Source organism: Nematolebias whitei, chromosome 16, assembly GCF_014905685.2.
Source record: "Nematolebias whitei isolate Nwh7 chromosome 16, NemWhi1, whole genome shotgun sequence".
NCBI lineage: Eukaryota > Metazoa > Chordata > Actinopteri > Cyprinodontiformes > Rivulidae > Nematolebias > Nematolebias whitei.
In genome coordinates this window covers 30560980-30586894 of record NC_056513.1, presented here as the reverse complement: position 1 = coordinate 30586894, position 25915 = coordinate 30560980, and positions in this window count along the sequence as shown.

Below are 25915 nucleotides of genomic sequence, written 5' to 3'. Positions count from 1 at the left end.
TTGAGTGAAGGCTGCTCGCATTGTGGGAGTGTGCGTTTGACACCGCTTCAATGAGAAGTGTACAGCTAGGCTGAAAATGAGTTATTCCACTGAACTTGTTCTGCGGACCACATTCGCTTTCGACTGTTGTGTCATGCGAGCGTCTCGTCTTTATTTTGGAGCAACGGTGATTCTGAAAAACCTTTTTTAACGACACTGGCTCATTCTGTGTGGAGGATGTGTGCCCAGCCGCTGTGAGTTCATCCGAGCTGACAGACTGGCTAAAAACAGACACTTTAATCATTGAATGTTCATGTTTTATTTCAGAACTCGTGTCATTTTTACACACACCCTCCGCAGACCGTCATTTTTTGAATCTTTTCCCCCATGAGCTCTGCGATTTGTTGGCCCAGGGCGCGCCTGTTGGTGATCTCTGGGAAAACGCTGAACTGCTGGTTGCTGGGATGAGGAAGGCTGGTCTCTGACGGGTGGGGCTGGCGGTGGAGCGGAGCGAGAAGACGCTGCTGCGGCCGTGGAACGTCATTGCTGTTGTTGTCTCTGCTCACGATGATCCTTCCAGGGGGCAGTATGAGACGCGCAGCTTGATGAGGTGGTCTCTGACACCTCCTCTGACTTTTTCGAGTTTTCCAGCATGGCCTTGAAACTGCTCCCGAACAGCGCGTCCGTCGTGATGGGGCCCTCCATCAGGTCTTTGTGCAGTTTTTCCGGCAGAGAGGGGGAGTGACAGAGCCAGGTGGACTTCTGAATCATCGTCATCCACGCTGCAATTCGGGACAGGCAGACAGCAAAAGAGGCGCACATGTTGAGGATTACATCAGATGCCTTGCAAAGGGAGCTCTCGGTCTCCTCAGGCAGATCTGCGGTCTCCAGCCTCTTGGAAATGCTGTACGCCAACAGTGCCACATTGTTGTTTGCTGCGGCCGCCTGGAACGCACACTGGTGAGCTCAATTGGAGAGAGTAGTCACCGTCTGGTCATGTTTCCCAGGAGGGACAGGACATATCTCTAACCTGGACAGCTTCGCTCCGAAAGCTTCCTCCAGGCTAGGCTCTGGGGGGGGTACCGAGGGAAAGTTCCGCTCGGTGAACCCCTCGACTCTGGTGATGGGAGCGAAAGTGGAGACGGGCGCCCTCAATTTACCAGGACTGGTCGCAGCCTCGTTCCAATAGGACGCCACTGCTGGAAAACAGGGCCAGATGGGATCAGGACGGCGAGCCGGAGTGGAGCCAAACCTTCCCGCTAGATCATCCGATCTGGGCGGGGGGAGAAGAGGGACGGAAAGTCCCTTCGTGTCAGCAGCTTCCTGGATAATGTCGGGCAGCTCAGAGAGGAGGGCACCGATGGCAGGGAGCGATGTGGCCGTTGAGGCGGGAAAGCCCGGAGGGAGTGAGCATCCACTCGGCCCCCCTCGTTCCAACACTACACTCTCCGAGAGGGAGCGAGCATCAGGGCTGCTGCTGACGTCGCCTGTCCCAGAGGAACCATCTGATTCGCTCTGAGAGCCGGCGTCAAAGAAGTCGATCGCATCTTCCAGCGAACAGTCTCCCGCCACGGACAGGCAGTCCTCGACTTTAGCCTTAAACAAGGCTGCTCTCCTCTGCCTTTCCTCCGGAGGAAGGAGGTCACAGAGGCGGAAAGAGGAGGCGCAGGTGACGTGGCGGGGACCCAGGCATCCATCGCAGGTGTCGTGCCGGTCAAAACTTCGCAAGTAGCCGGTCTTGCAGGACGGACACAGGCGGATGGTGGTGTTGGACATCTTGTTGAAGGTCAGTGCTATTAACTTGCTGAAGAAAATTGGAAGCTGATTACCCGCTCTTAACGTAATTTATACGGACCGGGTAGGGCCCACACAGCAGGTGGGCATGGACTAAACTTTTCAGTGTAATGCTTTGCATGATGTGATTAAACCCACTAAGCGACAGCTCTTAAAGGGCGAAGCCTATACGGAATAGAACTGATTCTTTCCACAACAGCTTACTCCAAAGTGGAACAAACCAGTTCTGCTTGTGATAAGATGGTCTATTTGGTACGCCCCCTCCTCCATTGCGGCCCTCTTCTGTTTCAGTACAAAAAAAGAAACTGTCCAGATGGCCTGACTGAAAAATGTTGGATTGTATACCTGGATTATTGAGCATGAACTTGGTTGTTTTTTTTTATTGTTTGACATTTTCTTTTAACTGTGTAATTTTTTTTTGTTCATTCAACTTTTATTTAGACAGGTTAATCCCATTGAGCCTTGGGGACTCATTTACAAGAGAGACCTGATTTTAACAAAGAATAATGAACAGAAACCTGCTCTCCATCAGAGCAGTGTATTTTCCCAGCGTTCCTGAACAGGCGAGCGGATATCATGTCGAGGGGCGGTCCCCATCACAGAGACTGGAGCCTCCATTCCGAGCTGTTTTCTCGGATTTGGGGCAGGTTTTTGGCCGAGCAGCAGTGGATCTGTCCGCCACACGGGAGAATGCCCAGTGTCAATTGTGGTTCTCACTGAGCCCACGAGACGACACAGCGTTAGGAGTGGACGCCTTCGCTCACAGCCCGTGGCCAAAAATGCTCCTTTATGCGTTCCCTCCAGTCCTGCCGATAACCCCGACCCTGAACTGGGTCCGGGAGGAAGAACCGTCAGTCATCCTCGTAGCTCCCGAACGCATATGCGCTACGTGGTTCCCGAATCGGCAGCAACTGATATCTGGTCGGCTGTAGAAACTGCTGTGGGGGGTAGCTCTCCTCCAGACAGGAAGAGCGATCAGGAGTCGCCCAGAAATAGGTCAGCATCTTTGGGTCTGTCCGCTGAACAGATCCGATTAGAAAAGATGGGCCTCCCACAGCATGTGGTGCGTACGTTCAGGCCACATGAGCTGCTTCCACCACAATGCTGCACACATCAAGTGGACAGTTTTTTCAGTGCTGGTGTGCAGAGAAAGGCGTGGAGGCCATCTCATGGCCACGAGGTGGCATTCTGTCCTTTCTGCAGCAGCTGATGGACAGAGATCTGGCGTTCAGCACAATTAAAACTTATGCTGCAGCTATTTCTTCCTGTCACGAGGGCTTCGGTGACAAATCAGTTCTTAATCACCCATTGATGAAGCGTTTCCTGAAAGGTGTACGGAGACACAGACCGGTGTCACGTCCACTAGCTTCACAGTGAGATCTAATGATGGTCCTGCACGCTCTGATCAAAGCTCATTCTGAGTTTTTAGATCAAGTTTTACTTAAATTTCTGTCATTTAAAACAGCCCTGCTGTTAGTTTTGATGTCGGCAAAGAGAGTGAGTGTTTGTTTGCTCTCTCTGTTACTCCCTCATGTCTCAGAATTCAAGCTGACGGCAGTTCAGCTGTACTGCATTTTAACCCTGCTCTGAAAAGCATCATAAGCTCATTCAGATCGAGAGTGATAACCTTGGATGGGTTTTATCCTCTTCCTCATAATTCTGAGGAGGAAGCAACATCTCACCTCCTTCTGTCCCATCCGCACATTTTTCATGTTACGTGGTGCACACGGCCACACTGCGCCGTTTTCAGCGTATGTTTGTGCTGTAGATTCTAAGAAACTTTATTAATTTGATAATCTGTTTAATGAGGCCAAAAGCAAATGTTTTTTAACTTACAACTGTGTTCAACAGAACTTGTTTTTAACAGATTCTGAGAAGTGCTTGAAGTTGACCTGTACTAGTTTAAAAGTACCAGGAATTTCTGGGAGTAAGACCAACTGTTTGTTTAAGACCGTTTCCCGTCAGAACTGTTTTGATAACTCAGAATTGTTTTAGCAACGAGTGCTGGTTTATGTCAAGCTAACCTAGGAATAATTTGTTTATCTCAAGTGTTTTCCTAAAATAAGAAAGGACTGATAAAGTGTTATGTAACCTTCTGACTTCTGACGTCAATGGAAGGTATAAAAAAGATACTGTACTACATTTAGAGCAAGGGTTCTGCCTTTTGAGGTCCCGGAGGTATCCCTGGCTATTCGGCCTACGGGCTAAGCTTCAAATAAACCCCCATTTGCTGTCAAACAGAACCAAGGTGTCTACTCCAATGTCCAGAGGACCAGATTGAACTTTTTGGGGTTTTTCTACCTGGATTATTGAGCATGCATCAGGACAAGGTGTCTACTGTTTTATTTAATGAACTCAAAAGTATTAATGTAGATGCCACTACATTGTGGCGCAACAACGTGGAATGAGTCTTTGGGAAACTGGTCTTCTCTTCAGCAGCGTGAATCCAGGATGTTGGGCCCATATTCAAGGTAATTATGATTTTTTTTTTAAATAAAAGATTCCTGTTCACGTCTGCTGCTGAGATGACTGGACCCCAGGCTTTTAACCAGACACTGTTTGTTTCTGTATTGATAGCAAAAAATCTTTAAATCTGTCGACAGATTGCAGCTGAAAGAATTACAAGTGATATATAAAAATAGTAATAACTTGTGCAGTTTACGAACAGCAACAATCTTGTGAAATTGGGAAAAGATACAGCTGTGATAAAAAAGAGGCCAGAGAACGGAAAAAAGTTTCCGATGTGATAGCAAGAGTTGCTGATTTTGTGCCAGAGAAGTTCTGGAATTTAGGACAAGGGTCCTTGTGTTTTTGAGACGACAGAGTCGGTCTATATTGTGTATTGATTTTAAGATGAGAGACGACTATTGTGTTGGATCCCAGAAAACATGTAAAAGTGTTTTTCTGAAGAGCTAAGCTATATTTTCATGTTGTGTGAAAGAATGTGAAGTGGTTTTAGGCCTGAAGTAAACATATAAAATAATCAGTGATAAATAAATACCGGTACACAATTTTAGTTACTAACATTTAAACTTTTAAACTTAAAAAAAAAGTAAATAAATAAATAAATCATAATAAAATAAAATGCAATCTCTAAAATATATGATATCATTAATTTTTATGTTGATAAAAGGAGCTCCATAAAATAATATAAAATAATATAAAATAATATATATATATATATATATATCATAACAGTTAAAAAGTGAGACGCATGGCTTATTTTTATGAAAACCGCATACAGTTTGTTGTCTGCGGACTGCAGGATTGTTCTGCTGTGTGAGGAGGGAAAAAAAGGCAGAGGGAAACATTTGTTTTCGTTTGTCACTTTAAGGCAGAGACTTTGTCGTCGTGTTGCTATGAGGAAAAGAAAACATGAGATGAGGAATGGGACAAAAAACTTGGTTGATGTCTTGTAGGAAAAACACATACACATACAGACACGCACACAAAACACAGAGGGTGAGAGGACTTGTCCACGCAGAGTAGTGGGAAGGAAAAACACACGTTTCGACACAGATGTTGACAGAGTTTGAACACACACATACAAGATAAACGAAAGATACATTCTCGCAACGTGATGGAGAGGTGAACAAACACACAAGCTCATAAGTACATGGAAAAAAAAGGAAAAAGTATAACCGAGTTCTAATTTATGAACGTGCTTTAAAGCCAATAAAATAAACAAACAAACAAAAAGGCTTTAAAAAATGTTAAAACAACAAATCCAACTAAAATATGTTTTTTTCTCTCTATCGGATGACGCTGATTCTGCGCTCTCAGACAATGTGTCAATGTGTTGACAGGAAAAAGTGCTGCCTAAGGGCACTTTTTCACCATATTTCAACACACAACCATCTCACATAAAAAATAAACAAATTTAAACAAGAGGCGATCGTTGAACCCTGGCGCATTAGCAAATTAGGCACACAGACAGTTTTGCGTAAACTTTTGGGGTGACATGCAAAATGTTGAATTGTATAGCTTCTAAAAAATAATAATAATAATAATAAGGATGAAAAAAAAAAAAAAAGAACTCCAGATTTCTAACAGTGGTCTCCAGTAAAAGATTTGCATTCCAAGCGGGGCTGGAGCCCATTCACACACACACCCACACATGCACGCACATGCACACGCACACAGACACACGCACATCCAAAAACACACAGGTTTGTTTTGCTATCTTTGTGGGGCCTTTGCATTGACTTCCATTCATTTTTCATTAATTTCTATAGCCTAACCATGACCTTTATCCATAACCTAACCATTACCAGTACATACCTAACCCTAAACCTAACACATCCTCAATTCACACCTTAGTCCTAAACCTAGCCCCTAACCCACCAACGGGACTTCTTCTTATGGGGCCCGGGCTTTGGGCCCCATAAGGAGCAGTTGGTCCCCACAATGTAGTATAAGTTGGAAAAATGGGCCTCACAAAGTAGCATAAACAAGGACACACACACACACACACAGCTAAAAATAGACGTGAAGTGAGCAGATCTGGAACAAGAACGTCCCAGAATCTGCACCTCACATAACCCTAGAGGTAGATGGAGACTTTGAGTCGCACGCACACTAAGAGAAGCAGAGAGAAGCTTTCAGTAAAATAAATAAAACAAATAAAATAAAATAAAACAACAACAATAATAAATAGATTTTAAAAGTAAGTTGACAACACTGAAAATCGTTTTTTACAGTTTTTTTGTCTTCTGTGACAAAATAACTTTTTACCTTCGTGAGATCTTTCTGACCTGAAAATACAGAGCTAAAATGAATCAAAAGCTGAATGCTTATTGATATTAGAAAGAAAATTAAAACAATAAATTACAAAGTTTAAAACTTTGCTTTAAAACTATTGAAAAATAATAATGTGTTTTAGTATACACCATGATTAAGTAAAAGGAATAATTAATGAGTAACTTGATCATTTGTTATTGTGCTATGGTGGCTGATTCTCGTTGAAGTGTATTCTCTGACAATCATTAATGATAAACAAGCTGTCATAACATGACAGGAGGGGTAGACTACGGAGGCCATGACAAAATGCAGAGCGGCTGAACTGAGAAAAAAAGAAAAAAATGGCACAAAAATCTGAAAGAAGCTGTGGGAAACCTGAACATCTACCATAATCAGCGAAACACAGAGGGGCTGAAATGGACACCTGCAAAAACTGAAAATGTCTTTGGGGGCAAATACAAGGAAAAGACATCTGTGAACTGGAATGGACACTGGACGCAATGAACAAAAATAAAACTGAACTGTAAACGAATAAGCAACCATGAACTCTGCTGAAAAGTAAAAAAAAAGATTGACAGATGTGCACGGACAGTGAGAAGAATTGTTCACCATGAGCATTTGATAATTAAGAGTTCTAATGAAGATTTTAACAAAGTGCTGATAAGGTGTTTTACTGAAATTAATTTTAAAACACAAACAAAATTCTAAAATAAACAAATTTTAAAGGTTATTTAAAGCTAAAAATCACAAGCATTATCTGAATAAAACATACTAGACACTTTAACTAAATCATTAATGAAACAACTTATGGTAAATGGACTGTACTTGTAGAGCGCCTTTCTATCTGATCAAGATACTCAAAGTGCTTTACAACAATCTGTGTCCTCATTTACCCATTCATACAGCTCTATACTAGATCTCTACAAAGATAATTGAACAAATCATTCTAAAGAGACTAATCAGAACTTTATCACATTCTTACACTGATGGGACACACATCAGAGGAAAAGAGGGATTCACTGTCTTGCCCATGGACACTTCGGCATATGACTGCTGGTGGATTTGAGCTCCCAACTCTTGCATTGGAGGACAACTGCTCTAACCACTCAGCCACAGCCGCCCCATGATCAAAACAAAATTTAAACTTTAGTTTGAATAACAAACTGAGTATCATAATGTCGTATGTTGGACCCCGAAGTGGCAGACCGAGGAAGACACGACAACCAGGAATACAAAATAAGTGTTCTTTATTTACAGGTGAGTTGGAGAGACGAGCTGGAAGAGAATGGTGGAGAGGTGAGTATGCAATATTGTTGACTTAGATTCTTGAGATGAACAAAGTTGTCTTACTTGTTGTTGTAGGGGAAGGCGCCAAGGGAGAGTTGAGGTCCTAGTTTCGATGGAGGTGAATAGGTGAGACACGGTGGAGAGAGGAACAGGTAGACCCAGTAATTTGTTTAACCGTTGATGAGACCAGACTCTGCTGCTTTTGTAGGTGCACAGTGGAGTGCTGGACGAGGCCCGTGGAAGGACTTCAGAGGAGCAGGACATGGAGGTCCCATAGGCAGAAGTTGTCCCAGCACAGGAGAGATGTCTGGCTGCAGCTTAAGTAGACAACCACGATCAGTCCTCCTTAGGAAAACAGCAGGTGGATCTCATCAGGGTAATTAGAGATGAGCTGTGGAGAGAGTAAGTGCAGACAGGCCAGGGAGAAACCAGGGATCCTACAGAGCACCCCCACCCCCACCCAAAAAAAAAAGAACCGCCTCTTGGCGGTTTCCACCTCTTTTCAGGGTGGTCCCTAAAAAAGTCAGAGACGAGAGTGGGGTCCAGGATCCATGACCGAGGAACCCATGAATGTTCCTCAGGACCGTAGCCCTCCCAATCTACCAAATATTGAAAACCACGGCCCCGATGTCTCACATCTAGAAGGCATCAGACCATGAACACAGGGTTGTTGTCGATCAGACGGGGGGTGAAGGGAGGTCGGTAGGAGGGTGTAACGGACTGGTACTCACTGGTTTCAGGAGGGAGACATGGAACGTAGGGTGTAACTTCATGGAAGCGGGGAGTTGCAGACGCACATCAGACCTATTTATTACCTTGACCACAGGGAAGGGACCAATGAACTGTGGGGCCAGCTTGCGAGGAGTGTCCTTGAGGGTGATGTCCCTAGTGGACAACCACACCTTCTGCCCGACCTGGTAGGCGGGTGCCTCTGTCTGATGTTTGTCAGCGAACCGTCTGTTTTGTTCGACTGACCTGGAAAGAGCCTTTTTGGTGACATGTCAGGTCCTCCTGCAATGCCTGATGTGAAGGTGTACGGAAGGAACGCCCACATCCACTTCTTGTGAAGGAAACAGAGGGGGGGAGTACCCTAGTGAGGCTTCGAACGGAGACTTCCCTGTAGCAGCGGACACCTGAAAGTTATGGGTGTACTCGACCCATGGTAACTGTTGGGACCAAGAAGATGGGTTATTGAGGGTGGCACACCTTAGCATGGCCTCCAGTTCCTGGTTGCACCACTCAGTCTGGTCATTCAACTGAGGGTGGTATCCTGAGGACAGACTGGTAGAGGCGTCGATTGCCTGGCAGAAACCTCTCCAGACCTGAGAAATAAACTGGGGACCCCTATCTGAAACAATGTCCACAGGGATGCCGTGAAGGCGAAAAACGTGTACGGTTACCAGTTGGGCTGTTTCCATAGCAATGGGGAGCTTAGGAAGAGGGATGAAACGGGCAGACTTGGAAAAATTATCAATAATTGTGCATATGGTGGTGTTACCATCGGAGATGGGTAGCCCAGTAACAAAGTCGAGGGCAATGTGGGACCAGGGGCGGCTGGGGATGGGAAGGGGTAACAACAGCCCCGCCGGGGGTTGATTGCTGTGTTTGCTTCATGCACAGGTAGGACAAGCTGCGACGAAGTCCCTGACATCCTTATCCAGGGTGGGCCACCAAAAGTAAGATTTGGCGAGATGCAGCATGCAGCGGATACCTGGATGACAAGTAAACTTTGCAGAGTGAATTCAGTTAAGTACCTTACTGATGGCAGAGGAAGGGACGAATCTCTTATCCCTGGGGCCAGTACCCGGGTCTGGTTCAGTCTGCTGTGCATCCCGAATCACCTTGTCGATCTCCCACGTCATGGCGCCCACCATGCAGGATGGAGGAAGGATGTTGGTGGGAGTATCGAGTTCTTCAGCCGTGGCGAACTGCCGTGAGAGGGCATCCGGTTTCACATTACGTGACCCTGGAATGTATGAGACGGAGAAATGAAACCTGGCAAAAAACAGTGACCATCATGCTTGCCGAGCGTTGAGTCTCTTTGCGTGCTGTGGATACGCCAGATTCTTATGGTCAGTGAGCACAATAAATGGAGACTCAGCTCCCTCCAACCAGTGGCGCCACTCTTCCAATGCCATCTTTATGGCCAAAAGCTCCCTATCCCCAACATTGTAGTTGCTCTCGGCTGGGGTGAGGCATCGAGAGAAAAAGGCGCAGGGATGAAGCTTGTTATCCTCCACTGACCTCTGAGAGAGAACGGCCCCCACCCCAGATTCGGAGGCGTCCACCTCCACCACGAACTGTCTGTTGACATCTGGGTGAGACAGAATGGGAGCTGTTGAAAACAGAGTCTTGAGATCAGCGAAGGTCTTCTCTGCCTCTGGAGGCCAACTAAACCTCCTGAGGGAGGACATTAATCGGGTTAGAGGGGTAGCAACTTTACTATAGTTCCTGATAAAGCGCGGGTAAAAATTAGAAAACCCTAGGAAGCGTTGGAGCTGCTTGCGTGTTGTGGGAGTGGGCCAGTCCACTACAGCTTTTATCTACTCTGGGTCTGACCTTACCTGTCCTCTCTCAAATATGAACCCCAGGAAGGAAACTGTAGAGACGTGAAATTCACATTTTTCTGTCTTGACATACAGATGGTTCTCTAGCAGTCGCTGTAAGACAGATTTCACATGATGAGTATGTTGTTCCTTATTCTTGGAATAAATCAGAATGTCGTCTAGGTAGACAAAGACGAACATCCCGAGAAAGTCCCGAAGCACATCATTCATCAGAGTCTGAAATATGGCAGGGGCGTTGGTTAAGCCAAAAGACATGACCAGGTATTCGAAGTGGCCCATAGGAGTCTTGAAGGCGGTTTTCCATTCATCTCCCTGGCGTATGCGTACAAGGTGGTACGCATTTCTGAGATCTAGTTTGGAAAATACTGTTGCCTCCTGAAGTTGCTCATAGACTGAGTCAATAAGTACTTGTTTTTAATTGTGATCTGATTGAGCCCTCGATAGTCTATACATGATGGCCGTAGAGACTTATCTTTCTTGGCCATGAAGAAGAAACCGGCACCCACAGGAGATGTGGATGGACGGATGATTCCACTCTTTAAAGAAGCCTTGATTGTACTCCTTCATTGTTACTTTTTCGGGACCAGAGATATTATACAGCCGGCTAGTGGGTAGCGGAGCTCCGGGTAACAGTTCGATGGCACAATTGTATGGCCTGCGAGGGGGTCACGACTGCGCCTTCTGTTTACTGAACACTGGAGCTAACGAGTGATACACTTCCGGTACCGTAGATAAATCAATGGGTTCACTGGGGGTTTGCTTAGCGGAACTTGGAGATATGGCTGAGCGAAGGCATTCGGCTGAACATCACAACCCCCAACTGTCGACACGACCCTCCTCCCAATTAATCTGAGGGTTGTGTAACTTTAGCCACGGATAGCCCAAAATGAGTGGTGACCCTAGTGTCTTGACAATAAAAAATTCACCCATTTCTTGGTGATTTCCAGATACCACCAACCTTACTTTTATTGTTTTGTGTGAAACAGATGATATGGTTTGACCAGGGAGGGCAGAAACTGAGATGGCCTGGTCCAACTTCAGGGCCGGGACCTGTAGTTCGTTCACCAAGCTCTGACTGATTAAATTTTGTTCTGCCCCGGAGTCAATCAATGCCTGGACAGAGAAATTCACAGTATTAACACACAGAGTAGCGGGCAGTTTCAAATGATTAGCAGGAGTAGTAGCAATTGTACCCAAAAGTATCTCCTGTTTAACTGGTGGGCTTACTCTTTTACCCACAGAAAACAGGCGGATATTGTGTGTCCCTTCTTTCCACAATACAGGCAGGCCTTGTTTTATATGCGGTACCGTCGTTCCTCCGGCGTCAGCCGAGTGCGTCCGATTTGCATCGGTTCGGGTTCGGAGGGTGACATAATTGGAGCAGGTGAGACATTTCCGAGTGGCGAGTGCTCATGGGAGTTGTAGTTATTCTCGACCTGACGTTCTCGTGCTCTGTTATCCACTTTAATCACTAAAGCTATGATTCCGTCGAGTTCGGGAGGTAATTCTCTATTAAATAGTTGATCCTTGATATTACTATTGAGAGAATTAAGGAATGCACTACGTAGTGCCGTCTCACCCCAACCAGATTCCTCCGCGATGATGCGGAAGTGAACAGAAAACTTGGCCATCTCTTCCCCCTGCCAGATTGAAAATAGTTTTTGTGCGGCCTCCTCCTGCAGCAAAGGATAGTCAAAGACCTTGAGAAAGTCTCTGATGAAGTCAGCAAACGGCAAGGCCTCGACAGGACGTCGGCGGAAGTAGGCGTTGGCCCACTCGAGTGCTGGACCTTTCAGAGAGGCAACAATATATGACACACGTGAAAAGTCAGAAAAGTAAGTTACCGGAGCATGGCTGAATGCCAGATTGCACTGAAGCAGAAAACCACCACACTTCCTTGTGTCACCCTCAAAAAACTCTGAAGGCTTGATGTCAGGTTCTCTGATATGTTGACCGTGCCGGTTTGCCGTAGGGTCCATGGTTGTGGGCTGTTCAAGAAAGAGAGATGGGTTATCGTTTGTCCTTTGTTGAAGAGAAAAAAACACATTACCCAATTCTAGGAGATTTTCTTGAATGGTTTCTTGTCGTTTCAGAATGTGCTGTAGAGCTAGAATCTGTGAAGCTCCTTTATGACTAATTCTTGGTTGAAGTGGGTCCTCCCCAGTCGTGCCAGAGGGGTCAGTTTGGCTGGGACAATCTATCATGATGTTGTATGTTGGACCCCGAAGTGGCAGACCGAGGAAGAAGACACGACAACCAGGAATACAAAATAAGTGTTCTTTATTTACAGGTGAGTTGGAGAGACGAGCTGGAAGAGAATGGTGGAGAGGTGAGTATCCAATATTGTTGACTTAGATTCTTGAGATGAACAAAGTCGTCTTACTTGTTGTTGTAGGGGAAGGCGCCGAGGGAGAGTTGAGGTTCTGGTTTCGATGGAGGTGAATAGGTGAGACACGGTGGAAAGAGGAACAGGTAGACCCAGTAATTTGTTTAACCACTGATGAGACCAGACTCTGCTGCTTTTGTAGGTGCACAGTGGAGTGCTGGACGAGGCCCGTGGAAGGACTTCAGAGGAGCAGGACATGGAGTTCCCATAGGCAGAAGTTGTCCCAGCACAGGAGAGATGTCTGGCTACAGCTTAAGTAGGCAACCACGATCAGTCCTCCTTAGGAAAACAGCAGGTGGATCTCATCAGGGTAATTAGAGATGAACTATGGAGAGAGTGAGTACAGATAGGCCAGGGAGAAACCAGGGATCCTATACTGAGGAGGAAAAGTGATGTTCAGTTTGTATGCAGAACAGTAAATACAGGTTTTAAGAAAATTTAAACCTAGAAAGTGGTCACACTCATATATATAAATTATAAAAAAATACTTAATAGTTAGGAAAACAAAACTTAACAACAAATTATATAATTTTGTTATACAAAAACAAACAGTCATTGTTTTGACTAGTTTAACACATTAAACACACACACTTTAGCAACATAACACACATACAACTGACCTTTTTAGAAACTAAGATGTTTATTGTAGCTTATGACATTTTAAAGAAGCATAGATGTTTTGTAAGACTTGTTTTTCATAATTGATTTGTTACTAATGTCTGACAGATAATTGGAAAAGAATTGTAAAAAAGTTTTTGTTTGAAAAAGCTACTCTAGAACTGAGTTCTTTGGCAAAGTGCCTGGAAATTTTAGTGCCTGCCAGGAAAGGAAGAGAAAAAAGAAAAGCAGACAGACTTTGGATCAGAGCACAGAGCAGAATGTTTGAGTGTTTGGTCATTGAAAGGTCACTGTTCCGCAGTGAGACTTGTTCAATCAAAATATTATTGTGAAGCTTTGCAGATGTTTACATCACCAAATGAGGAATTAGTGAAGTGTAGAAAACTTTCATCCATCCATTTTCTTCTGCTTATCTGGGGTCGGGTCGCGGGGGTAGCAACTTAAGTAGGGAGGCCCAGACTTCCCTCTCCCCAGCAACTTGGGCCAGCTCTTCCGGGGGAATCCCGAGGTGTTCCCAGGCCAGCCGAGAAACATAGTCCCTCCAGCGTGTCTTGGGTCTTCCTCTGGGCCTCCTTCCGGTGGGACGTGTCTGGAACACCTCACCAAGGAGGCGTCCAGGAGGCATCCTAAACAGATGCCCAAGCCACCTCAACTGGCTCCTCTCGACATGGAGAAGCAGCGGCTCTACTCTGAGTCCCTCCCGGATGATCGAGCTTCTCACCCTATCTCTAAGGGAGAGCCCAGACACCCTGCGGAGAAAACTCATTTCGGCCGCTTGTATCCGAGATCTCATTCTTTCGGTCACAACCCAAAGCTCTTGATCATAGATAAGGGTAGGAACATAGATTGATCGGTAAATTCAGAGCTTTGCCTTTTGACTCAGCTCTCTCTTCACCACGACAGACCTGTACAGCGCCTGCTTCACTGCAGATGCTGCACCTATACGCCTATCTATCTCATACTCCATTTTTCCCTCATTCGTGAACAAGACCCCAAGATACTTGAACTCCTCCACTTGGGATAGGACCTCCTCCCTGACCCAGAGAGGGCACTCTACCCTTTCTGGCTCAAGACCATGGCCTCGGATTTGGAGGAACTGATCTTCATCCCGGCCGCGTCGCATTCGGCTGCGAACCACTCCAGCGAAAGCTGTAGATCACGATCTGATGAAGCCAATAAGACCAACTTATCTGCAAAAAGCAGAGACGCAATCCTAAGGCCACAAAAAACGGATCCCCTCAACACCTTGGCTGCGCCTAGAAATTCTGTCCATAAAAGTTATGAACAGAATCGGTGGCAAAGGGCAACCTTGGCGGAGTCCAATTCTCACCGGGAACAAGCCCGACTTACTACCGGCGATGCGGACCAGGCTCTGACACCGGTCATACAGGGACTTAACAGCCCGTATCAAAGGGCCCGGTACCCCATACTTCCAGAGTATCCCACAGGGTTCCCCACAGGGTTCCCCGAGGGACGCGGTCGAACGCCTTCTCCAAGTCCACAAAGCACATGTAGACTGGTTGGGCAAACTCCCACGCACCCTCTAGGACCCTGCTGAGAGTGTAGAGCTAGTCCAGTGTTTCACGGCCAGGACGAAAACCGCACTGCTCCTCCTGAATCCAAGGTTCGACTATCCGACGGACCCTCCTCTCCAGAACCCCCAAATAGACCTTACTAGGGAGGCTTAAGAGCGTGATTCCCCTGTAGTTGGAACACACTCTATGGTCCCCCTTTTTGAATAGGGGGACCACCACCCCGGTCTGCCGATCCAGGGGAACTTCCCCCGATGTCCACGCAATATTGCAGAGTCGCGTAAGCCAACAAAACCCCACAACATCCAGAGCCTTAAGGAACTCCAGGCGAATCTCATCCACCCCTGGGGCCCTGCACCGAGGAGCTTTTTAACCACCTAGGTGACCTCAGCACCAGAGATTGGAGGGCCCGACCCAGAGTCCCCAGGCTCCGCTTCCTCAGTGGAAGACGTGCCAGTGGGATTGAGGAGGTCTTCAAAGTATTCCGCCCACCAACCCACAACATCCCGAGTTGAGGTCAGCAGCACACCACTCCCACTATATAAACAGTGTTGGTGACATACCGCTTCTCCCCCCCCCCCCGAGATGCCGGATGGTGGACCAGAATCGCCTCGAAGTCGTGCAGAAGTCATTCTCCATGGCCTCTCCAAACTCCTCCCATGCCCGAGTTTTTGCCTCAGCGACTACCCGAGCTGCATGTCGCTTGGACTGCGGGTACTCATCTGCTGCTTCTGGGGTCCCACAGGCCAAAAATGCCTGATAGGACTCCTTCTTCAGGGTCTTCGAGGGTTGCTGCCGCAACAGGCACTGACAACATTGCGGCCACAACTCTGGTAAGCCGCCTCGACAATAGAGGCACAAAAAATGGTCCACTCGGACTCAATGTCCCCCACCTCCCTCGGAACATGTTCGAAGTTATCCCAGAGGTGGGAGTTAAAACTCCGTCTCACAGGAGACTCTGCCAGACGTTCCCAGCAAACCCTCACAATATGTTTGGGTCTGCCAGGTCTGACCGGCATCCTCCCCAACCATCGGAGCCAACTCACCACCAGGTAGTGATCAGTGGACAGTTCCGCCCCTCTCTTCACCCGAGTGTCCAAGACATGTGGCTGCAGATCAGATGAGACGATGACAAAGTCGATCAACAAACTGCGGCCTAGGGTGTCCTGGTGCCAAGAGCACATATGGACACCTTTATGCTTGAACAAGGTGTTTGTTATTGACAATCCATGACGAGCACAGAAGTCCAACAACAGAACACCACTCGGGTTCAGATCAGGGGGGCCGTTCCTCCCAACCACACCCCTCCAGATCTCACTGTCATTGCCCACATGAGCATTGAAGTCCCCCAGCAGAACAAGGGAGTCCCCAGGAGGTGCACTTTCCAGTACCCCCTCCAAGGACTCCAAAAACGGTGGATAATCTGAACTGCCGTTTGGTGCATAAGCAGAAACGCAGTCAGAACCCGTCCCCCCACACATAGGCGGAAGGAGGCCACCCTCTCATTCACTGGGGTGAACCCCAACACACAGGCACCAAGTTGGGGGGCAATAAGTATGCCCACTCCTGGTCGGCGCCTCTCACCAGGGGCAACTCCAGAGTGGAAGAGTGTCCAGCCCCTCTCAAGGAAACTGGTTCCAGAGCCAGAGCCATGCATAGAGGTGAGTCCGACTATTTCTATCCGGAACCTCTCAGCCTCACACACCAGCTCAGGCTCCTTTGGCCGAGCTCCATGGGTAAAAACCCGGCCACCAGGCGTTCACCCGCGTGCCACACCTCCAGGCCTGGCTCCAGAGTGGGGCCCCGATGACCCACGTCCGGGCAAGGGAACATTAAGTCCATTTATTTTTCTCTTCATCTGGGTCTTTGGGCTGCACTTTGTCTGGTCCCTCACCTAGGACCTGTCTGCCATGGGTGACCCTACATGGGGCGTAAAGCCCCTGACAGCATAGCTCCTAGGATCATTGGGACACTCAAACCCCTCCACCACGGTAAGGTGGAAGCCCAGGGAGGGGGTGTAGAAAACTTTTTAAATCATAAACCAAAACATTTATATTTAAAAAGCTTCTTTGACATTAAATTAAATGAATTAAACAATTAATGATCATTTTTACTGAGGAAAAGACATGTCTAATAAAATGCATGATTAAAAAAGGGACTTTAAACTAATCATGAAATCATAATTATATTTTGAATATTCTAATGGTACCAAGGGGTTGTCAGTCCACTGAGAAGAGATTTAATTTATCTCACCCACCACAAAAAGATCAACTTATAAACTAAAATTATTTAAAACACCTAAAATTAGTCTCTGCAGATGACAAAATGACAAAATGTTGCAACAAGCTAAAATAATTTTCTTTAATTTGATGTGATTGCTAAGAAGAAAAACATAATGTTTATGTTTATGTTATGTTTATGTTAATGTTGACTTTTCATTTTTCACTATATCTATTTTCTTTTCTGCAGGACAGGTTGGAAGATTGACGACTCAAGTGAACTATATTACCTGTCTAACATATATTTTTGTTCCATTTCAAAGCTGATTAAATGTTTATTACACTGATGTTTTTGACTGTAAGATGAATTATTGTGATATAACCAAAGGAATTTTTTCCTGCGCATGCGAAAAGAAAAAAAACTGTTGAATGAAAAGATGAAAAAGATAGGGTCAGTTAGCAATAAGGGTTATTGTTTCAGCTCCTGAGTACAAAAAGGATTCATAAAGCTGCTCTTTCCTGAGACTTCTACTCAGTTAAGTATCAATCACACAAACACACATTAATACACTGAAAATCATGGCTGTTGAATCAAAGGAACTAAAAGTGTTTCTTAAAACAAACAAAGGGGTGGAGAAATATTAATGCTAAAACAATAATTATTTTATAGAATGAATGTATTGTATTGTATTCTCTTGTTCTTTTTACATATATTTTAAGCAGGAAATGACTGCAAGCCATGTTTGACAAAAAACAAAGACGCTGCAGAAGCAGAGAAGCATCTTGGACAAAGCAGAAAATGCCCAAACGGTTGATTCAATTGAATGACTTAATATAAGCATGAAATCTAAAAGTTAGCAAATCCTTATCACTACTAACCTTAACAAATTTATGCACATGAACTGCATGAAAATGCACAGTCACGCAATCACCGCATTGAAACTATAACAGGGAGGTGAATGACATTGAAACTATAACAGGGAGGTGGATGACAATCAAAACTTTGAGTAGCTACAGCTTAATTTTGAAAACTATTAACACCACGGCTTTTATATTACACAGTTAACAGCTTTTTACTAAGCTATTTCACTAAGCTAGTTCACTAAGCACGAATCAGGATGTCACAAAAGAAAAGGAGAAGGTAGGCATGTTTTCATTACAGAAAGGAGATGAGTGGACGCCAAGGGTTTCCAAAAGGAAATGACATGACACAAGGCATGAGGGTCCATACCAGAAGGTCCAAAGCAAGCCGCACCTACTGCAATCAACATCGAGGGAAGCTCAACATGTTCTATTTCGTATAAGCTTCGCCCTTTAAGGCCTTCGCTTTAGTGGGTTTATCCCGTTATGCGCAGCATAAGCACTGTAGTGAACTAAGCCTAAGGTCAGGATTTGACCTTAAGAACCATTTGGGACAGAACTTGTCATTTCATTGATTTGCATCCAGAAATACAGGTTGACCCATCCTGAGACTTTCTTTCTTGAAAATTCAAGTGAAAGAACACTCTCTTTTTTATTATCTATTTTACAAATGTTGATAATCAAAGTGTTTTAGTCCAAACCATTTTAGATGTTGTAGTGAACTAATCAATTTTTATTAACTGTGAAACAGTAATAACGATTTTTAATCCTCATGCAAAGATTAGAATTCATGTTAAGGTCTGTTACAGAGTAATTATGCATTTTCTGATTTTCTGTCTTTGAATGAGCAGTGTTGGTCCAAGGTTGGACTCAAACGCAGACAAGTGTTGGAACGAACTGTCTTGTTTTTACATCCTCTCAGACGTAAATAGAGAAGCTGGCACCTGTTTTCCGCCAACTCGTCTAAATATCCCTCTCGTCTGTCTGAAAAACATTTTCAATCTGTTCCATAACATTCTTGCTGTTTTTCCTGACTCCTAGTGACCTCTTACGTCACAAAATACACCTCTGTCTGGTCGATATTGACCAATCAGAAACTCCCAAATGAACCGGAAATAGAGCTCTTTAAAATGTCGGTACTTCCTAGTTTAAAGCAGAGTCTGGAGAGTGGCGGAGAGTGTCGAGAGTCGTGTGGAGTTTCCAGTCGAGTTTGCAGTCGAGTTTGGAGTCGTTGCAGCTCCCGTGCTGGGAAACAGGAAGATCCTGACATGACCACAGAGCTCTTCCGAGTCTTATGGGATTATAACATCTTCCACCTCTGGGGGGAACACTGACAGACTCCACTCATGTGAAGTCCACTCGTGAGGTGAATTTGTGTCGGACGGAATACCGTCACTACTTCGGACGATTCACAGCTGTTCCTGCGGAGACGCTGAAAGGGTGCGTTAAATGGAACTTCTTACCACGGAGACAACTCCAGGTAAAAGAGATTTCTATCACCTAAGTGTACTGGGGGAAGAAGCTGAGAAAAACCCGGAGAGTGCCGTTTCTGGTGCCGACATAAACAAACCCCCTCACCCATCTTTTCTCCCTCTAAACTTTATCTTTCCATCTTTAAAATTCTTCTATCAAGTAGAAATCATTCCAGATATTTTAGAAATGTCTGTGTAAAGTTCTCATCCACCGCCGTGTGGATAATCAAAATTGTACAGTTTGCTAAACTAGCCATGTTGTTATTTTCCATATTTTGCCAATTAATGTAAATGTGTGATGTGTTAAACTTTGATTCTGTTAATAAATGACCGCATTCATTTTGATGGGTCAAAGATAATTAACGTCTCACGTTACATTTCTAAATTCAATGCACATTATATACAGTCCAGAAAAATGAAAGAATCCGTTTAATTTATGAATATATCTCATGCATATGTTCATCTACAGCACTGAAAAAATTTAGTCCACGCCCACCTGCTGTGTGGGCCCCACCCGGTCCATATAAATTATGTTAAGAGCGGGAAATCGGCTCCCATTTTTTCTTCAGCGAGCTAAAATAGCACTGTCAGAAGAACAAAGAAGGAAAATTGTGTAGATGACCAACCTTTGTTAAGGATGCTTGGCCCGGCAGTCGACCTCTGGTCGTCCGATGAGTTCTCCTCCCCGAGGAGAAGATGACGAGCAGTCTTATTTCAAGGTAAGCGCCGAGGAATATTTCCCAGTGACAGGTCACTACACGCTGGACAACGCCATCTTGTATTTTTTTCCTCTTATTGCCGACCCTCGGAGCGAATCGGATGGTTCCTCCGGGACAGGCGTGCTCAGCTGCAGCCTCCGCTGCTCATTCCCTCCTGGGGAGCGTAGTGTCGGTGGAGGGGGCCTGAGTGAATGCTCACCCCATCCCACCTCATTTTCGCATCGGCGATCACACCGCTTCCGGCTGACGGCGCCCACAGGGGTTGCCCGGCGTAACCCAGGAGGAGGCTGACATGAAAGGACCCCTTTTTTACGTCCTACGCCTTTCCCGCCAGTTCGGATGATCCGGCGGGAAGGTTGTTACTGGGCTCCATTCCGGCTCACTGTCTTGATCCATATGGCCTCGTGCTCCCAACAGGACGTCCTACGGCGAGGCCACAGACGGGTTCTTCCTTAGTAGATTGGGGGAGCCGGTCTCCACAGTCCGCACCCATCTCCAGAGCAGGGGTTCACTGAGCGGAAAGTCCCTCCGTGCCCTCTGGAGCCGAGACTGATGGAGGCTTCATTGGAGTAAGATGTCAAGATGGACCAGCGTCCCGTGCCTCCGGTTAGCATAACCGAGACGGTGACACCGCTCTCCAACTGAGCTCACCAGCATGTGTTCCACACGGCCGCAGCGAACAACACGTTACGCTGTTGGCGTACACGTTCAGAGGCGAGAAGAGACGGTGGCCCTCTGTCCTTCGGCTCACTCCACTCTCGCAGTGGCTGCTGCTAACGACGCTGCCAGCCCCTGCAGTACGCTCAGTCTACAGGTCAGCTGACGTCATCCTCAACCGGTGCGCCTCTTTTGCTGTCTGCCGCCCCGCATCGCAGCCGGAGAACGGGGTCCCAGAAGCTCTCCTGGCCCGTCACTCCACCTTCCTCTCAGGAGAAATGCAGGAGTCCGTTGGTGATCCTCTTTTCATCAGCTAGAGATCATTTCAAGATGCTCCACAGCTGCTCCACGGCTGCTCAACGCCTCCCCAGCTCTGCTACGCCAGCCCCTCCCGTCAGGCGTCCCCGGCAGCCGGAAGTTTATTTTTTTCCCGGATTTCGCCAACAGGGGGCCCTCCAGGACAACAAACAGAGCTCAACGGAAGGTAATCAGGTGTCCGGTCGCTGGAGGTGTGTTGAAGACACTGTGAAATAACATCATTTTATGATGAAGTGTCCCTTAGCCAGGCTGTCAGCATGGTTTATCTGACAAGCGGCTCCATCACACACACTCATCACGAATGAGCCTTTTTAAGGTTGTTTTCATTCACTGTCAGCGGTGCCGATGCACGCTCCCGCGGCATGAAGCACGCACGCAGCTCTCAGCGCCCGCCGTTCACGTCAACGTTCACGTGAGACCACGGTACGAGCTCAGCAACGTATCTCGCTCCCGGCAGAAGCGATACACGTTTTGTCATTGCAGCGGTGTCAACGCGCGCTCCCGCAGCGTTAGCAGTTCACAAGCCTCACAGCGGCTCTGCTCCTTTATCCTCGAAGAAGGTTTTCTGAATTAATACTGCAGCGCATGGAATCATTCTGAAGTTCACTTGACTTGCAGCCAAGAATGAACGTTTTTTTCTGCAGACCGAGCCAGGGGTAGTCTCGCTTCACCGATGCTGCGCGCTGCTTCCTGACCGCTCCAGTGCCAACGCGCGCTCCCGCGGCGTCAGCAGCCCCACAAGCCTTCACAGTGGCTCAGCTCATATATCCTCGAAGAAGGGGTTTTGTCTGAATTAATATTGCAGCTCGTGGAATCACTCAAAAGCTCACGTGACCCGCAGCAAATGATGATCGTTTTTCTGCAGACCGAGCCAGTGGTAATCCCGCTCCACCGTTGGCGCGCGGTGCCTCCTTACCGCACCAGTGCCAACGTGCGCCCCCGCGGCATTCCTGGCTTAAAGCGTCGCATGAGGACGCACACACACGACCCTTCAGGGCGCGTCGGCTCATATGTGCACCCGCTTCCGAGCGTTACACCGAGCAGCTGCACACAACGTAATCACAACGCATGAGCTGTTTTCCCGCAGCAACACAACGTCTTGCACCCTCGGGGACGCGTGTGGGTTTTCTCTCTCTCATTCAGCGCACTGCAGTTCACATCAGCATGTATGTGAGTTTTCACAGCATAAATGCGTGCCCGCTTTATAGCTGATAACGGGTGGCAATGAACGCGCGCCTCCAGACAGATGGGCGAATCGTTTTCATCCGGGATTCACGCTGCAGTTCAGCTCAAACCCCGGTGTGGAGGAACTCTGTGACGTTTTTTCTGTCATTTATGAACAGATTTCGTCCCCTCTAGTAGAAGCTCAGGAAATTATTTTTTGAAATGTAATTTTTAGAATCTCAGATGGAGAGGAAACACAAGGTTTCTCTCATCACTTCCTGGTCCCAATGAACTGGAAAGATGAGATTTATTCTAGATTGTCAATTTTCTGAGCTGTGAGAAACAACACTCCATTATGCACTCGAGCCACTTTAATTCTGCGTTATCTGGACACCTGCCGTTGAGCAGCTTGTACAGACAGGGGGCAGCAGTGCAACTCACGTGAATCGGTTGAGTGATATCAGCTGTTTTCCGTCAGCAGATCTACGCCACACACATTTAATAAGCTGTGGAGTCGCTGTGGCTCCCCACACAGCAGCCTTTTAAATGTTTTGGAGTGTCGCACAGGATCTTTGTATTTGACTCAACACTGACCTTGAGCTGCAGAATCATCAGAGTTTTTGATTCTCAGACAGTAAGTGACTGCTGCATACATACTAGCAGGAAATGTATGCATTTTTCAACCCATGTGCCACATTGTGAGACAGATGCTGTGTGGGACACATCCAATCTGTTCTCTATTGGAGTGGGTACATCTCATGTATTCCACCCAGAACTAGAACTCAGACACGGTAGAATCCTGCCAGCGTCTGCGGACGTGTAGCAACATGAGAGAACGCTCAATGTCAATTATAATTAGCGTGGAGCCATAGGACGATCCACCGCTGGGTGGACGTGCCTGCTCACAGCCTGTGGTCGTAATGCCTTTCACCTTCTTCTCTCCCTCTGGTATCACGGTTCTCTGAACCGAACTCAGGAGGAGGGACTGACGGCTCCTCTGCCCCAAGTGCGTGAACACATCATGGTTCCCAGGCCTACGACATTTTTTATCAGGGCGCTCGTGGAACCTGCCGTGGAGGGGGGAGGCTTTCCTCCAGGCGGGAGGAACGATCAGAAATTAATCAGAATAGGCCAGCACCTGTGGTTTGGCCGCTGTGCAAATCTTTGAGAGGATGGATCTCTCGCAAGATGTAGTGCGTACGATTCAGGAGTCACGTGCTGCATCCACCACAGCGCTAGTCACATCAAGTGGTCAGTTTTCCAACGCTGCTGTACAGAAAGGCGTAGAGGCCACTTCATGTCCACTGGACGACATGCTGTCTTTTTGCAGCAGCCGAAGGACAGAAATCTGGTGTCCAGCACAACTATTGTATGCTGCACCGTGTTTTTTCTTTTGTCTCAAAGTTGTCGTAGACAGAACAACCTTTAATCATCCTCTGACGGAGCATTTTGTCTCAGATTGATATAGCGGCCGTGGGCCTGTTGTGACACGGGAAACGTTCAGTGTCAATTATGCGCTTCTCTGAGCCCATGAGACGAACCACCGCTGGGGGGTGGATACGTTTGTCCACAGTCCATGGCCCAAAATGCTTCTGTATGCGTTTTTTTCTCCACCTCCTCTGATCTTACGGTTTTCGAACCGAGCTCAGGAGGAGGGATTTACAGCTCTCCTGGTGGCCCTGAGCGCGTGGGTGCACCATGGTTTCCAGTCCTGAAACGCCTGCTGTCTGGGTGCCCGTGGGAACTGCCGTAGAGGGAGGACGCTTCCCTTCCAGGCAGGAGGAGTGACCAGGAGTTACCCAGAAATAGGCCAGCACCTGTGGTCTGGCCGTTGAACGAATCCACTTAGAGAGGATGGGTTGCCCACAGGATGTAATGCGCACAATTCAGGTTTCTCGTGGTGCATCTACCACAGCGATGTACACATCATAGCGGACAGCTTTTCAGTGCTGATGTACAGAGAAGGATGTAGAGACCTCCTCATGTTCTTTAGGTGGCATGCTGTTCTTTCTGCAGCAGCTGATGGACAGAAATTTGCATCCAGCACATTTAAAACGTACGCTGCAGCCATCTCTTCCTGACATGAAGGTTTCTGAGACAGAACAGGTTTTATCATCCTCTGATGAAACGTTTTCTAAAAGGTGTTCAGAGACGCAGGTCTGTCCCACACCCACTTGTTTCCAGTGGGATTTAATACTGGTCCTGCAGGTCATGATCAAAGCTTCATTTGAGCCTTTGGGTCAGGTTCCACTTAAATTCTTGTCTCTTTAAACAGCCCTGCTGCTGGCTTTAACATCCGCTAAGAGAGTGAGTGTTTTATCTGCCCTCTCTGTCGCTCCGTCATGTCTCAGAAATTAGGCTGACGGCAGATCAGCTGATTTTAGATCAACCCAGCTTTTATGCCTAATACATCACGAGCTCTTTTAATCAAGAGCGATATCGTTGGAGGGGTCGTCCCCCCCCCCCCCCCCTTTTCACACAGATCAGATGAAGTAACGTCTTTTTATCTTCTCTGTCCTGTGCGGGTGTTGACGTGTTACATAGCGTGCACAGCTGCAATGCATCAACATTTGTTTGTGCATTATAGAGATGCATCTGCAGGTCGCCCGTTATCCACCCAGCGCTTGTCACACTGGCTGTGCGAGACTATTTCTGAAGCCTACAGAGCATCAGAATTAGAGTCTCCTGTCAACCTCAGAGCACACTCTATCAGGGGTATCGCTTTCTCGACTGCTTTACATAATGGTATGTCTATGCAGGATATTTTGCACTGTGGCCGCGTGGTCAACACCCTGCTCATTACTCGCCTTTATTTAGGTGATGTGACGGCCTGTTCCATGATACATTCTGCCTTTAGTGTTTACAGAATGAACATTGTTGTTTCATGGAACTCCGTTTTATTCACATCTGTCTGCATGCATTACAGTGTGAGATGTTATCAATCACAAGTTGTGACTGTTATTTGATTCTATTGTCATTAATCAGTTCACGACTATTGTTACCAATCAGTTCATCTGATTAATAATCAACTCTCTTGTTATTATTAATCTGTTCATACGGTTCAGCCGTAAACCGGTTGGTTCATGGCTCTTTTCAGCGTTTTTCCCTCCCCGTTGATGTTTCCGGGGCGTTCTTGCATTCAGAATGCATAGTTACACAACATGCGTCTGTGCATGGCACATAATTACGCAATGCGTAATTATGCACATGGGAGCTGAGTGATTAGACTTTTTTGGGCAAGCTTCTGCTTCATACGGTGTTCGAATGGACCCAGTGAGGCGAGGACCACATCGGCTTCGCCCTTTACCCACTAAAGCGAAGGCCTTAAAGGGCGAAGCTTATACGAAATAGAACGTTGGTTACGTACTGTAACCCCAGATTCTATGAGTATAAGCGTAGCCCTTTAAGCGTCGGGCCTCACTGGCTCCTAAATGGCTGAAGAAAAAGCTATTTTGGGAGCCGATTTCCCGCTCTTAACGTAATTTATACGGACCGAGTGGGGCCCACACAGCAGGTGGGCGTGGACTAAATTTTTTCAGTGCTTATGCTGCGTATAACGGGATAAACCCACTAAAGCGAAGGCCTTAAAGGGCTACGCTTAT